Source organism: Pteropus alecto, unplaced genomic scaffold, assembly GCF_000325575.1.
Source record: "Pteropus alecto unplaced genomic scaffold, ASM32557v1 scaffold20, whole genome shotgun sequence".
NCBI classification, from domain to species: Eukaryota; Metazoa; Chordata; class Mammalia; order Chiroptera; family Pteropodidae; genus Pteropus; species Pteropus alecto.
In genome coordinates this window covers 25,562,084-25,576,233 of record NW_006436298.1, presented here as the reverse complement: position 1 = coordinate 25,576,233, position 14,150 = coordinate 25,562,084, and the positions used below count along the sequence as shown (strand labels likewise).

Genomic DNA, 14,150 nt, shown 5'->3' with positions numbered 1-14,150 from the left:
GATTGTATCTTTCTTTTTCTTTTCTCTTTTACTTAAACACCAGGGAAATTTTTTAAAAAGTTCTTTCAAATATAAACTGATCGGAGTCTCTATTATCTCCCTGGTAACCTTCTATGCAGAGTCCTGGGCTTGGAGAAACTTTATTTTCTTCCAATGCCACAGAATATTGGAGAAAACAATCAGCTGACAGACACATGCAAAAGCAGATTATTCAGGTATTTACTTTTATTAAACAACAACAACAAAAATGCTCAAGTCATCTGCTAGTAAATAAAAAAAATAGAATACAACATGTGATAAGCACAATAAATTCTAATAAATATATTTCCTTTCCAGTTTGTGGTCTTTAAAGAGTGGTAATAAGGAAAGTAATAGGAGGAAGGTGGGAGCAGAAGCAACCAGAGAATGAAAAGAAGACAAAAAGAAGAGAAAGGGAATGAGATGTATTGAAGGGGAATGGGAAAGAAACATTCACACAGAAGAGAGAAACCAGTGAGAAAGGAAGAGGAAGAGGCAGAGATAAAACAAGGGACTCAAACCATAGAGAAATGGTAACAAGGAGAGATGGGAAGTAGGTACACAAACAGAAGAGCGGAAGGAACACAGAGACCAAGGTCAGAGGAGGAGGAGCCAGGAGAGAGGGTCAGTGAGTTCCCAAATGCATTCACTGTTGACTATTTCTCTAGGACAGCTCAATCTTCAAACTTTGGAGTAAATTCAACTGTTAAGTGCTGTTCTTCGAAATGTTAATTAATCAGCGAATCATAGTTTACTGCTCTTTAACTGCACTAATACTTAAGCCTTAGGAACGTCAAATAAACGTGAGTGAGCCTCTCCTAGATTGCAAGGACCAGAGAGAGGCTCAGTTTTACTCAGAGGATTAGAGTCTGTAGAAAGGATATTCAGAGAAAGGAAAGCAGGAACCACATATAACCAGGCTTTTCAGACAAGTAGGAGCTGGAAGATCTTTAATGTGAGAACACAGTTCTAGCCACCAACTGTCCTGTCACTACATCCGCATCAGAAATCTGTGTTCTTTCTTTGGTTTTACTTCATAACTGTCATTTCACTTTCCATCTCTGCTTCTGTTGCTCCTTCCATTATTGGTTTGCTCTCTGTCTCTGAGCTCACCCTCAGTACCATGGAGGATCAATGCTTGGTCAGTCATCATTCATACAGGGTGCCCTTACTGAGCAGAGCTCTTGGTTGAGGCCACATAAATGACTGGCTGGCCTTGGGTTAGATGCCTGCTATGGTTCGAACAAGTCTGATCAGGGTGGAAGGACCATGGGGTGTGATGTGAGTATGAGAGACCTTTCTGTGTTAGACTGTGCATATGGCAGGTATCTAGAGAGGGAGGGAATAAAACTGAAAGGTACATTGGTCAGTGGGACCAACACATTCCACCCTTGTTCATCAGGCATACCAAACTTCTTCTTTTGGGCATATGGCTTCAATATTGCCCATACAACCTAATTAAACCACTACATGTACATTCACCAACACAAAATCAAATCCGGTCACTATGTCAAGAAAAAATGATATGAATCACTTTAAACTCATAGTCCAAAGTCAATGACCTTTGAAGTTTTTTAAAAACCCAAGCCCAATGAAGCAATAATACAGAATATTTTGGGTAGAGGGGAAGGGGAAATGCAGGAATGAAATAAAATCTTTGAGGAAAAAGATAGAAAAGGCAAAAAGATTTCCCTATGATGATAAAAAGAGAGTGGTCTATGGCAGTGGATGTACTTGCACCCACCTATGTGCCCCAAGTGGGTGGCAATACATCAAAGAGATGACAAAGGGGCACCTATGGGTGGGGGGAAAGTTTCCAGTCTCTGCAAACATTCCTGTACCTCCTGTGCAACCTGACTTCAAGTTATCAGACTTTGATGGATCACTGTGGGCTTAGGCAATGCAGATGTCAGTGGTGCCCATGATGGAATGAAGAATGGAGACCCCAGAAAGGCAGATGGAGGACAGAGTGTTTTCTGGACACTGTGCAAGACTTTCAGGCTCTTAACAGACCTGCAAAGGCAGCTGGTCCCAATACTACCTCAGATGAATTTCCTTATAGCTTGGTTAGATGTATACTTGAACTCATATTTTATCTGATTTATAAATGTGTATTTCTTTAATACTCCAAATAATTAGACTAGAAATCATACCACCTGCACTGATTTGAGCTCCGGGGACAACACTGAATGCAATCAGCCTGAGGCTAGATTGGGACACTACCCACCTGATCATCCTCCTTTTCAACCTCTTAAATTAAGATAAGTCTTTATCAAATAATGGTTTTTACATTGTGCGTTTGTCTGACAACTTAAAATTTTTCTATAAACATAACCATAATGCCAAAATTCTCACAAAGTTGTGGATCAGTGATTGTCTTAATCATCTCAGCTACTATAACAAAAATGCCACAGACTGAGTAACTAATAAACAACAGAAATTTATTTCCCATAGTACTAGAAGCTAGAAGTCCAAGATTGGGGTGCTAGCATGGTCAGGTTCTGGTGCAGGCCCTCTTCTGGATGGAGACAGTTGACTTTTGCTTGTATCCTTGCATGGCAGATAGCAGAGAGAGGAATCAAGCTCTCACGATTCTTATAAACTCGTTAATCCCATACTGGGAGCTCTGCCTTCACGATCCCATCTCATCCTAATTACCACTCGATGTGAGTCCCACTTCCTAATGCGATCACCTCCTAATACCATCACATGGTAGGATTTCAGCATATGAGTTTGAGGAGGACATATACATTAAATCCATAACATCTTCACTTTTTTTTCATGGAAAAACATTGGTTTGTCCTGTGGAACCCAGCCCCTGTGGCCCAGCTTAGTGGCCGCTGAGAGGAAGAAAGAAACTAGAGCTGGGCCATTGCATGCTTTCCTGAAGAGATCAAGTCTGTAGCCATAGAGAAAGGGCAGCTGAAGGATGGGTTTTTTTCCCCCAGTGCTTGGATGGGAAGAATGTGGGTGTGACATTCTTGGTTCTGGCCATGGAGGAGGCTGTGAACAGGGAACCGGCTGGCCTGTAGGCAGATTTGGGGTCCTGCCCCAATTGGATAGAGAGAAGTATCTAGGAGAGAGGAAAAAAAAATCACTTCTGCATTTGAGACAAAAGGAAATTGACAGCAAAGACAGAGTATATTTTCCTTTAGGCTGACTGTAAGCTCTCGTTAGGCACAGGAGCCAGAGCTTATTTATAGAATTGCACTACAGTTTTGCTCTGTCTGGACGGCAAGTCCAACCAGTTCTCATCAAACAGGTTGTTCAATTTCCTATTACAATGAATTCCTATAAAATTAGTCTCTGGGCATAGAGCTCTGGGAATGTGAAGAGCCATATTGATCTGGAAGGACGACAGAGATGGGGCTCAGCTAACTTTGTGGCAGATTTCTCTCCCCGCTCCTCCTTCTTCCATCCATCTCTCCCTCTTCCTTTCTCCTTCCTTCCCTCTGGATGCCCACCAGGATGACTCAACACTGGTGCCTAACTGCATAACTGCTTTGATTCTCACACTTCCCATTTATAGAAGGACGATGTCTACTTAGCATGGTTACAATGATGGCTGAATAAAATAGCATATATAAATGTCCTTGCACAGAGGAGACACTTGATATTTATTTGGTAGAAAATAAAAAAGGAAGAAAGAAAGCAGTGGCTTAAGTGCTACCCGGTACATAGAAAAATAAATCACTTGATGAAAGGTTTATTGGGTGGTAGGATATGAGGAGGGTGAGTCAGAGCAAACTAATGAAGGAGTGTAATGTTGGAAGGTGCAGGCTGTCACTGCTGCTGCTGATGTTATTTGAAAGAGATATAAGACTAAAACCTCTAGTCCATGGTAATTAGAGGAGCTCCCCAGGCACTTTATGTAGCTGGGATGGTAACCTTTGTGTCTTGCTTGAGACCAGTTTCAGTTTGTATAATTACATCCTGAAAGCAGGCCCACAGCTGCAAAGTTTTCACAAAAAGATAATATTTTCTCTGTTGTACTTTCTGTAATTAGCATTTCACATAGGTAAGTGAGGAAACAGTGACAGTATCCAACCTGGTTTCCTTCTTCTTAGGGAAGACGGGCAAATTCCTAGGCAGATTGTGACATTAGGAAAGTCTTGTGAATGTCTGAAAATTAAGAAGTATTCTGGAAGTATTTTTCATAATGCTTCCAGATATGGTTTTCATAGCAATGATAAATATGAGGTCATGGGCCCTAAAAGTAGAAGATGAAGCCATCCTGATCATCACCATCTGGTATGGACTGAATTATGTCCTCCCAAAATCACATCGAAGCCCTTAACCCTTAATGGGACTGTATTTGGGGATAGGTAATTAAAGTTATATGAGAGGAAGTGGGGGCTGATCCCACAGGACCGGTTCCATATCAAAAGAGGAAGAAAGAACAGGCATCTCTCTTTCCATGTGCATGTACAGAAGGAAGGCCGCATGAGGACACAGTAACAAGGCAGTTGTCTGCAAGCCAGGAAGAGAGGCCTCACTCCAAACTAATCTGCCAGCCCCTTGATCTATCTAAAACCCGTTGGCACCTGAGGGCTCTGGACACAGTGCAGGGCTCATCTTGAAGCACGCTACTGCGGTCCACGTGGAAGAAGAAAGCATCTCGCAGCAAGTTCTATCATATGTGTGGCTACATTTGGTTTTCACTGGCACAGCCACACTGATTACAAAGAGCTCTGCAGCTTGGTCCCTGTTTCTTAGTGCCTCTATTAGTTTCTGAGTGCTGCTGTAACAAATTACCATACTTAGTGGCTTGAAACAAGACAAATATATTCTAAAATAGTCCTGGAGGCCAGAAGTTCAAAATCAGTTCTATTAGGCTAATGCCAAAATGTCGGCAGGGTAGGTCCCTCTGGAGGCTGAAGGAGAGAATCTGCTTCCTTGCCTTCTTCAGCTTTAGTGGCTGCCTGTATTCATTGGTTTGTGGCCCACTCCTCCAAACCAAAGCACATCACTCCAACCTCTGCTTCCATCATTGTATCTCCTTCTCCTTGGACTCTGACCCCTCCTGTGTTCCTCTTATAAAGGCCACTGTGATTACATTGGGCCCACCTGGATAACCCAGGATATTCTCCCTACCTCAATAATTTGATCACATCTCAGTTCTTTTTGCCATATAAAGCAGTATTCAGAGGTTCTGGGGATTAGGACATGGACTATTTGAGGGGGTATTATTCAGCCTACCACATGGCTTTTGTCTACACCCCACACTTCCAGGCACAGACCCCTTATGGAGACCGTCACCATTTGCAGCTTCCTGTGGACTCATTATTACTAAGCTGAGTTTCTCCTTTCAAACATCCAGGTCTCATGCTACCTCCTCCAGGAAGCCTTTTCTCACTTCTCCAACCCACTTTGACTTCTCATATTACTTAAAATAAGAACTCCATTATTTGGCTCTTATATGTTATGCTGAAGTCAGTTCCACTTTGTTTCACATGTATTTGTCTTGTTTTTCAAACTAAATTGTAAGTTTCCTATGTAAGTTTTATGAATCTTCCTCTCAGTTCACCTGGAACAATTTCTTTGGCTTCTAGGTCACCTTCTCCTTTGCTGGACTCACTGATGCCCACAGGCTCTATGTCACTCCCAACTAAGCACGTAAGTCCATCAGTGTTCTTGGTCTTGATTGTAGGTCAGGCTCCTGCTCAAGTCTTTTCTAAGAGTTTTTTTCTGAGAACCTTCCTTTAATTCCTGCCTTATAGGACTGGGGTTCTGCCTTGTCCTTTGAGTTGTCCTTCCCTGGGGCCTAGAGTTCTGTGCTGATTCCCAGCTTTCCTGGTGACCAGAACCCAGGTCCATGCACACAAACTGTTTAAACAATGCTTATTTGATAGGAATGTGGGGACCCAGGCCACTGCTTAGCATTGAGGCTCTACTCAGCCCATATGTTAGGACTCTCATCTCTCGCCTTGAGCCACTGTAGTTGCTTATACAGAAATTATGTTTTTATCTACCTAGGTAAACATCTACTTTGGCATCTGAGGCAAATCTCCCAGCTCCTGTTATGCCTCAGTGTACATATCTCTTGAAAGCACGAACATCTGTACATTTTACCCTATACTTTTTTTAAGTAGCTATATATCATGAATAACTACAAGATACAATATGAATCTCCCACAAAGCCTAACACAGACCTAGCATCTGTTCAAAACCAGCACCAATTGACTGGAGAATTGGCAAATACAAGGAGATAAGAGAAAAAAGGATAGGATTCCTTGCTCATTCTTGCTTCTTAGGACATCATTGCCTTGTTTTTGCATGCAAAGCAAGTTTTTGTTGGAATAGAAAGTATGTCCTCTTGAGATAGGTATAATATGCTTATCTTGTTTTGAGTCTTGCTGAAGTCTCATGCATTGCAGGTCCACTGTAATTCTGTGCTTTTGGGGCATTGCGAATGTTTTATGTGAATGGGGCATAAGGAATGGCAGATTACACATACTGCATGAATCTCCTCTGCTCAGGTGCATGTGCCATTGTCCCATCGGACTTGACTTACAAAACACAAATTCAAATATAAAATTAAGAATTTCAAGATGGTGACAGCAGAATATTAAGTAAAGAGAGGGGCCCTTCAGAGCGAAGGGCACCGTACAGGTCATATAACCACCTTACAGGTCATATACCCATCAAGCTGGTCCTGATGACAATGTCCTGTGAGAAATCCCATGATAAAGACATACGTAGGTTTCCATGGGATCACTTTCCTAGAAAGGAAGATGAAAGGGGGACTTTCTATGAGAGGTAACACTGGAGCTGGAGCTTCAAGGATGGGAAAGATTTAGCCAAGCGAATGGAACAGGAGAACATTATAGTAGAAGAAATAGTAGGTACAAAGACACAGAAGCATTACAAAGCATTGCACCTTTGGGGAACTACAGCCCCTTAGATATGGTTGGAATGCAGATGGATGCAGATGGGATAACAAAGGAAGTTGAGACTTAAGAAGGCTTAAAAGAATGCAAGTGTCAAATGAAGAAAGTTAAACTATCTGGAAAGCTACATAATGTCATTGAAAAAGCATAAGCAGAAAAGTGACATAAAAGGATTTGTATTATTAAACGATTTTTTGTTGTTGTTGTTGTTGATGGATTTGAAAGAGGGAAACCGTAGCAAGAGAAACCAATTTGAAGCCATTGCTATGTCACAAGAGAGAAGCTCAGACTGTGAGATTCTTTAATTTTGTCCCTTTAAAAATTGTTCATTGAGAAAGGCAGACTCATATTAAGAAATGAGTTAAAACATTAACTAAAAAATTAGCTAAAGTACAATGCCATTTACAGCAATAAGAACTGCTATAGAATTAGGTTCTTTTATCAACTTCTAAGTCACTCTCTTCAAAGCACTGGACAAATGCTTTGACAAATATAGCTAAGAGAAATTTTATTTTTTCTGATTTGGTCTATATCCTGTCATTCAGTGATCCTTCTCTTGCTATCGCCAAGGGTTTACTGCTAAACAATTTTTAGAATGTTTTTAATATTGCTGGTTTATCTTAAAGCAAGAGCTGTGAATAAAAAATTCTGTGAGCCAGGAACTATTCTTCCAACATCATTCTGTTGTTATATAGGTTCTACTTATCTAACTTTGCAAAGAGTTGGAGAACTGAAGCAAATTTCCAATCTCATTCTGGCTTCTTTTTTTTTATTTGTCTGTGCCCAAGAGCGTTGATTTCCTACTTCTATTTACTTCCCCACTCTAATCTTTCCCATCGAAGTACTCCCCCATTAAATCTAATTCAGAAGAGCAGAGCTTTGCTACCTTTTTCATGTAGCAGCACACAGAGAAAGTGAAAATATCTGTTTGGCACAGGGGGGTTAATGGACAAAGACACTTACAAACTGTAGGGGACTGCTCTGGTGGGTTCTAGCTGTGTCACTCCCCATCCATCTGCTTTGAGGGCTGAGGGAGTAGTTACTTGGGTGCACCTGCAACCCATTTGCACCACAGTGGCCTGTCTAATCGCATAAACTAGGAAACTGTAACAAAGAGTCCTTAGCCCTTCCCAGTATCAATATTAACTAGCTCAATGTTTCTCAAATGTTAATATGATTATGCAAAGCCTCAGGATCTCATTAAAAATGCATATTCTGATTTAGTCAGTCTCAGATTCTGCATATAACGAGCTCCCAGATGGTGCCAGCGTGGTTCATGGACCACATATTTCGTGTAATAAGGAACTGGGTGATTCATTAATACAATTTGCTTTGAAAAAGTTACCAGATTTTAAAAAATGAATATAACTTAGAAGAATTTTAAAAACTCATAAAATTTTGTGACTTTTAATATTAATTACCAGAACACCAGAAACAGCATAAGATAGCTCCTTTTGAATTGTAGGTAAAGATCAACATTCTTATTTGACTAAACCTGCCTTGGTTTAATTTTTAAATAACCAATATATTATAAGCTTCAAATTGCTGTTCTTGGTAACACTCTAAAATCTACTTTAAAGTGACTATAACAAACAGTTCTTATAAGGAACACTTGCCTGGAGTTCAGGGAACTACTAAATTTGGTTTTCTCATAATCAAAGAAAGACCCTTGCAAATGAGAGGTGAGAGCTGATCATTTAGCAAGGCTTTTTGTGCTAGATTGAACATACTCAAAGAAAAGCATAATTAGTTAAAAATTATTATATTCTTCTGGTCCTTAAGGTAGGGAAACTATTAAAAGAATCACTTGACCTTAAATAAAATATCTTTTTTCTCCTCAGACTGTGACTAAAACTTTTCACTCTAGAAACTAATTTAGGGAGAAGGCAAGAGAACTAAAATGTTAAATCAAGCTATATTCAGAGACTGTAATATGCTGATGGCCCTGCAGCCAGACCAGAAGGAAACCTGCAGAACAAAGGAAGATTTCTGCTGGGATTGCTAACAACCCATTTTCCCACACTGTAAAGGGGAAATGGGAAAAGCAGTCTTTAAGTGACGCCCTACACAAAATAAAACCATTCATTCCCTATGTCTAAAACCAAGGGGAACCTATGGATAGAAGGAAGGCTGGGAACTGCCAGTAGGCCTTTCACACTACTTATTCTTACATTTTCATGCTACATACTCTTATCCTGCCTCACTCTATGTCTGTATCAAAGGAAAATGGGTAAACAAAGTCTTTGAACTGTAACTCAGAGGAACTAAAGAATGATATAATAATTGAATTCCCTGATACTCAGGGCTTTTTTCCTTGTTTTGACTTTTTGTCTTTGCTTTCTGTTGTCTTTGCTTTCCCCTTCTCTACTAAACTTTCCTTATGACTTTGACTTTGAGATGTATTTGAATTTTCTTATGCTCCGCCAAGAACCCAATCAGGGAATTTGCCCTTCCCTGAATCAAAACTGTTATTGTTTCTTCCAACTGTCAATGAATGCAGACTCAGACTATAGGTGATGTGTCCTATTTCCAACTGGAAATAAATTTAAAGGCAAATGTAAAAATGGCTTTCAGATAAAGCTGAAAGTGGCATTTAAGATAAACTCAGTGGCTTTACAATTTCTTTGAAAGAGGAAGTGAACTCCCAAGGTTCAAACATTTTGAGAATAGAAATGTAAACTTTCTATTTTAATACATACCAGTTTCTGAATAAAAGAAAGCATTGGCATGCTATGAGATTAAAAATGAAATATATCTCTATTCAAATTCAAGTTATGGAAAATTTGGAAATCTTTATAAAAATACTTATTTATGAGATCCAAACACCTTTCTTTAACCTCTTTGAAAAATTTACTAAACATGTGGTGATTTAATCTATCAATTCTTTGTAATATGAGCTCAGTTGAGACATTTGAATATACATTGATTAGTAGGAAGAAAATTTGATATTATTTAGAACTCTACCATCTTTAAAGTAATGTAAATGAAATCATTGTTTTCTGAATGAAAATATCTTTGGAAGGAAGGGTAGTTGTAACTTTGAAAAGCTAGAAAAGAAAAATGTTGTCTAATTTTTTAACCTAGGGAAGATAAAAAGATTATGTGGGAAGAACTATTAGTGATTTAGAGAGGCCTAAAAACTTACTAGGCATTTGAATGAAATAAATTATGAAAGTGAGCTGTAGAATTCCATTAGCAATTTATAGAGGCCTCCCTCTATGCAGAGCTAAAAAAAAGGTGGGTGGTCTTCCTCTATATAGAGTAAATAGTTGATTAATCTCACATCAGTCCTTTCTTTGAAGATTGCATCTAGAAATCATGGAATGAAATACTTTGACTATGGATGAGTAGTTTTATGATCAATAAATTGTATTACATGGTGTTTTACATTAGAGAAAAGGGCAATCAGAAGACATGCTTCAGAGTGTAAATTGATTACTCTCTTGGAATTTGAACATAAATCATTTTTCTGGTCGTCTTACTATAATATTATCCAGTTGGTAAAAGGCACCTTTTTTTACCTTGTCTGCATTGAAAGGATTAGACATAGACCGCTATAGTCATTAATGACAAAACCTGGTGAACCGACATCTTATTTTTATGAAAATTTAACATGGGTTAAAACATCTACTTTAATTGTATAGGTTTTGGTTAATGAAAGAAATAGTACTCTAGAAGCTCTAGAAGCTATTCTTTCCTCTGAAGTGATTAAAGTTCAGGTAATTACATGCAGGTGGTGGCTGGATCATGAAACAAAAGTCTGAATAGCTAGAGTTCCAATAAGGAAAAGAAAGCTGAGCTACACCTGCGGCAAGCACTGTGATTGGCACTTTGCATATATGCTCTTATATGAATGATTATCCATAAGGACTACTTTCCATAAAAAGAAGCTTTTCTGAAACAGCTAAGCAGAGCTTCCAGAATATTCCTGATTTAAATACCATGCAAATCAGAATAAAAATAAAGAATATGCTCACCTTAGTTTAGTCGCGGGAATTTATCTATTATCTTCAGTGTTTCTCCGTCGAAGTTTGCTCTGGACTTGAATACAACTATTTCTTGAAGTTAAAACCTCTTGGAATATCTTTACAGAGCTGAAATTATCAGTTAAATTTATTATTTATCATGATTAATTATGCTTAATATTCTTATTAGTTACCCACTTTCTACCCATCTTAAGATACAATGCCTTTTACAAATCAAAGAAACAATCATTTTCCTTCTGTGCCCCCACAATTCTCTTCTCACAAAGATGACACTCAAAACATTTACCGACTTATATAAGCAGCAACCAATCAAAAAATAATATTTCTTACTGTTCCTTCCTATACTTACCAGCATGACTATCCTTTCACTAGTCCGGAAGCCTTCATCTGTCTCTCCAGTTAACCACTTTCAATCCTAGCTCTTTACCCTTTGAATGACACAATGCATTATTACCTTGTTATATAGGATTTGCAAGCCTTAGGCTCCTGCTATAGACCTGATACAGAGATGATGATCATGGCAGCTGTAATAGGTTGCTGTTAAATAGGTCAATTTTGTTTTTCATAGCAAAGAGCTACTTTACAAACCTTTCTAGCTGATGTGGTGAATTGAGAACGAGGGTCTTATTTTCTGAAAATAAGACTCTATTGCTTAAATAACTGTAGCAATTATACAAACAAATAAGATTCTGTGTTCAGTAATAGCTGAGGCAGCTTGAAGCAGTAGAAAGACCATAGGCTTTAAACTCTAATAAATCTGGGTTTGAAGGCAGTTTTCCTACTGCCTTCAATCGTCTTGAACAATCGTCTTGAACATGTTATGTAGTCTAATTTGCCTTGTATTTCCTCATCTGTAACAGAGATAAAAATACCTCAGGGTGTTCGCTTGGGGTTTACATAGGATAACTTATAGATAGGGCTTAACAGAGTGACTGGCTAATACATAGTAGATATCTGATGAATAGTAGCTATTATCATTCCTCTTCCCTAACCTTTTTGAATTGACCCCTGATTAACTTCTGGTAGGTACATAATTTATACTGGAACTACTTACAGGCAAATCTCAGAGATATTTCAGTTGCAGTTCCAGACCACTGTAATAATGTGAGTATCACAGTAAATCGAGTAGCAATCTTTTTGAATGCGGAGGGTCTTGCCTTCTATTTGTTAAAAACAAAAACAAAAACAAAAAACACAACACCTGTGAAGTGCAATAAAGCCAAGAATAATAATGCAAGATATGCCTGTGTGTAGATCAGCAGTTTTTCCCTCTGCTTGGGTCCTGGTTGCGGAGCTATCACAGGTGGGAGTGCCTTCAGGAAATGGTTGCTTTTATGAATTGTAGTCTTCTGCCAAGTGGTTACTAAATTTCTAAGTTACTCAAGATGAGCTGCTTTCCTCACCACAGTGTTGCTGCAGCAAGATCTTGCCTTTAATTCTGCTTAATATCTCGATTCTAACTGACATTTAACTAGCTGGCTAGGAGATGTGGCTTCCTCTTTTACCTGTGGATATAATATCCCCTGTTTAATCAAAGCAAATTTTTGACTCATTTGTGCTATAATATTTTCTTGATATTATATTCTTTCATGATAATTTCAAATTATCAACCGATACATTTAAAACTCCCCTGCCATTGTTATATTATAGTCTGAGACAGCCCATTGAAAAGATTATTTTCTTTAAAAACCCATTTAAACAAAAAAAGTTTCAAATCAGATATAAAAATTATTTCTAGACTCAGGAAAAAAGAAAAGGTGATTCTCAAGAAGATACTGACCTGTCTTCTTATTGGCCCTCCTATAAAGCTGGCAGTACTACCTTCTGGTAGCTGTAAAATGGAATAATAGAAGTATCTACTATATAGGAAACTAGTATGAAATAAATGAGACAATGTATGTAAAGTCCCTAAAACAATGCCTGATACATAGAAGGTTTTCAATATATATTAGCTATTATTTATTTTTGAAAAGACATTTAGTTATTGACAAAGTATTAAAATAGTTTCTAAAAGTTTGTTAGTGAAAACCCTCAGACATTTTTCCATTTCACATCTAGGGAAGTTACTAATGATATAATCCTTGAACATTAAAGGTGAGAAATTCTTCATTTCCCTATATTTTTTCAAAAAATGTGGGTTGGCTATTCTTTATATCTTTGAAATATTAAAAATTCAAAAGGTTTTAAATATGTATGTTTATTTCTAGATGGTTTCTAGTCACTTGGTTGATTGGGCAGCTCTCTGAATGTCCTTCTATCTCTTAACCCTAGTTCCTCTACCAGAAACAGAAGGCAGTGTGGAGTTTATCTTAGCCCTGATTGATTGTGACAATTCTTTCATTTTATACACATTTTGCTTTTCTATCACTTCAAGCACCCCCTCCCACAACCTTGCTATGTATATTGAAACAAGGGCTTGATAGGATCTGAGACAGGAAGGGGGCAGGTTGGAAGGAGGAGATGCAGCTTATAATTCACGCACAAGAGTTTGGACATTATTCTTTAGGTTATAGGAAGTTAATGAAGAGTCTTAAGCAGTGGAGTAATAGGGATTATTCTGTGTTAGCAGATAGGATGAACCAGAGGTAGAAAAACTGGAGGCAGGAACATCAATTGGGTATGATCCAAACAAGAGAGGATAAACATCTAATCTGGGACAGTGGAAATGCGGACAGATCAGGGCTGAAGGGTTGAGATAATATATAAGATAAATAGTAAATCAGGACATGAGGTCTGATTGGATATAATAGAGTCTAGAAGACATCCAGTATAAAATAAGTGCTTCCTCTGTAGCATATTATATTAGTAAGCTAGGGCCATCATAATAAAATACTACAGACTGGGTGGCTTAAACAACAGAAATCTATTTTCTCATAGTTCTTGATGATAGAAGTCCAAGATCAAGGTGTCAGTAGGGTTGGTTTCATTCTGAGGCTTCTCTCTTGGGCTTGCAGATGGCCACCTTCTTGCTGTGTCCTCTCGTGGTTGTCCTTGGTCTGTATTGTCTGTGTCTTGATCTCTTCTTATAAGGACACCAGTCATATTGGATTAAGGCCCACCCTAACAGCCTTCTTTTAACTTAATTACCTTTTAAAAAGGCACTATCTCCAAATACAGTTACATTCTAAGGTATTTAGCCTTTCTTTTTATTTTTCTGTTTAGTACCCATAGTTCTTATAGTAAATTTGGGCAAAAAACTATATAAAAATAAAAACAATAGTGGCATTAATATTTGTAAAATGCTTATCATGTTTGA

General features: G+C 38.3%; 1 long non-coding RNA gene across 1 annotated transcript in view; it reads left to right on the top strand.

Annotated features, from left to right (window-relative positions):
- The first annotated feature begins 5,544 nt into the window (after window positions 1-5,544).
- Window positions 5,545-14,150, top strand: part of LOC112480601 — a 12,276-nt gene continuing 3,670 nt past the window's right edge. The window contains exon 1 of the long non-coding RNA XR_003046683.1: window positions 5,545-5,634. This is a non-coding gene — a long non-coding RNA (uncharacterized LOC112480601). The remainder of the gene's footprint in view (window positions 5,635-14,150) is intronic.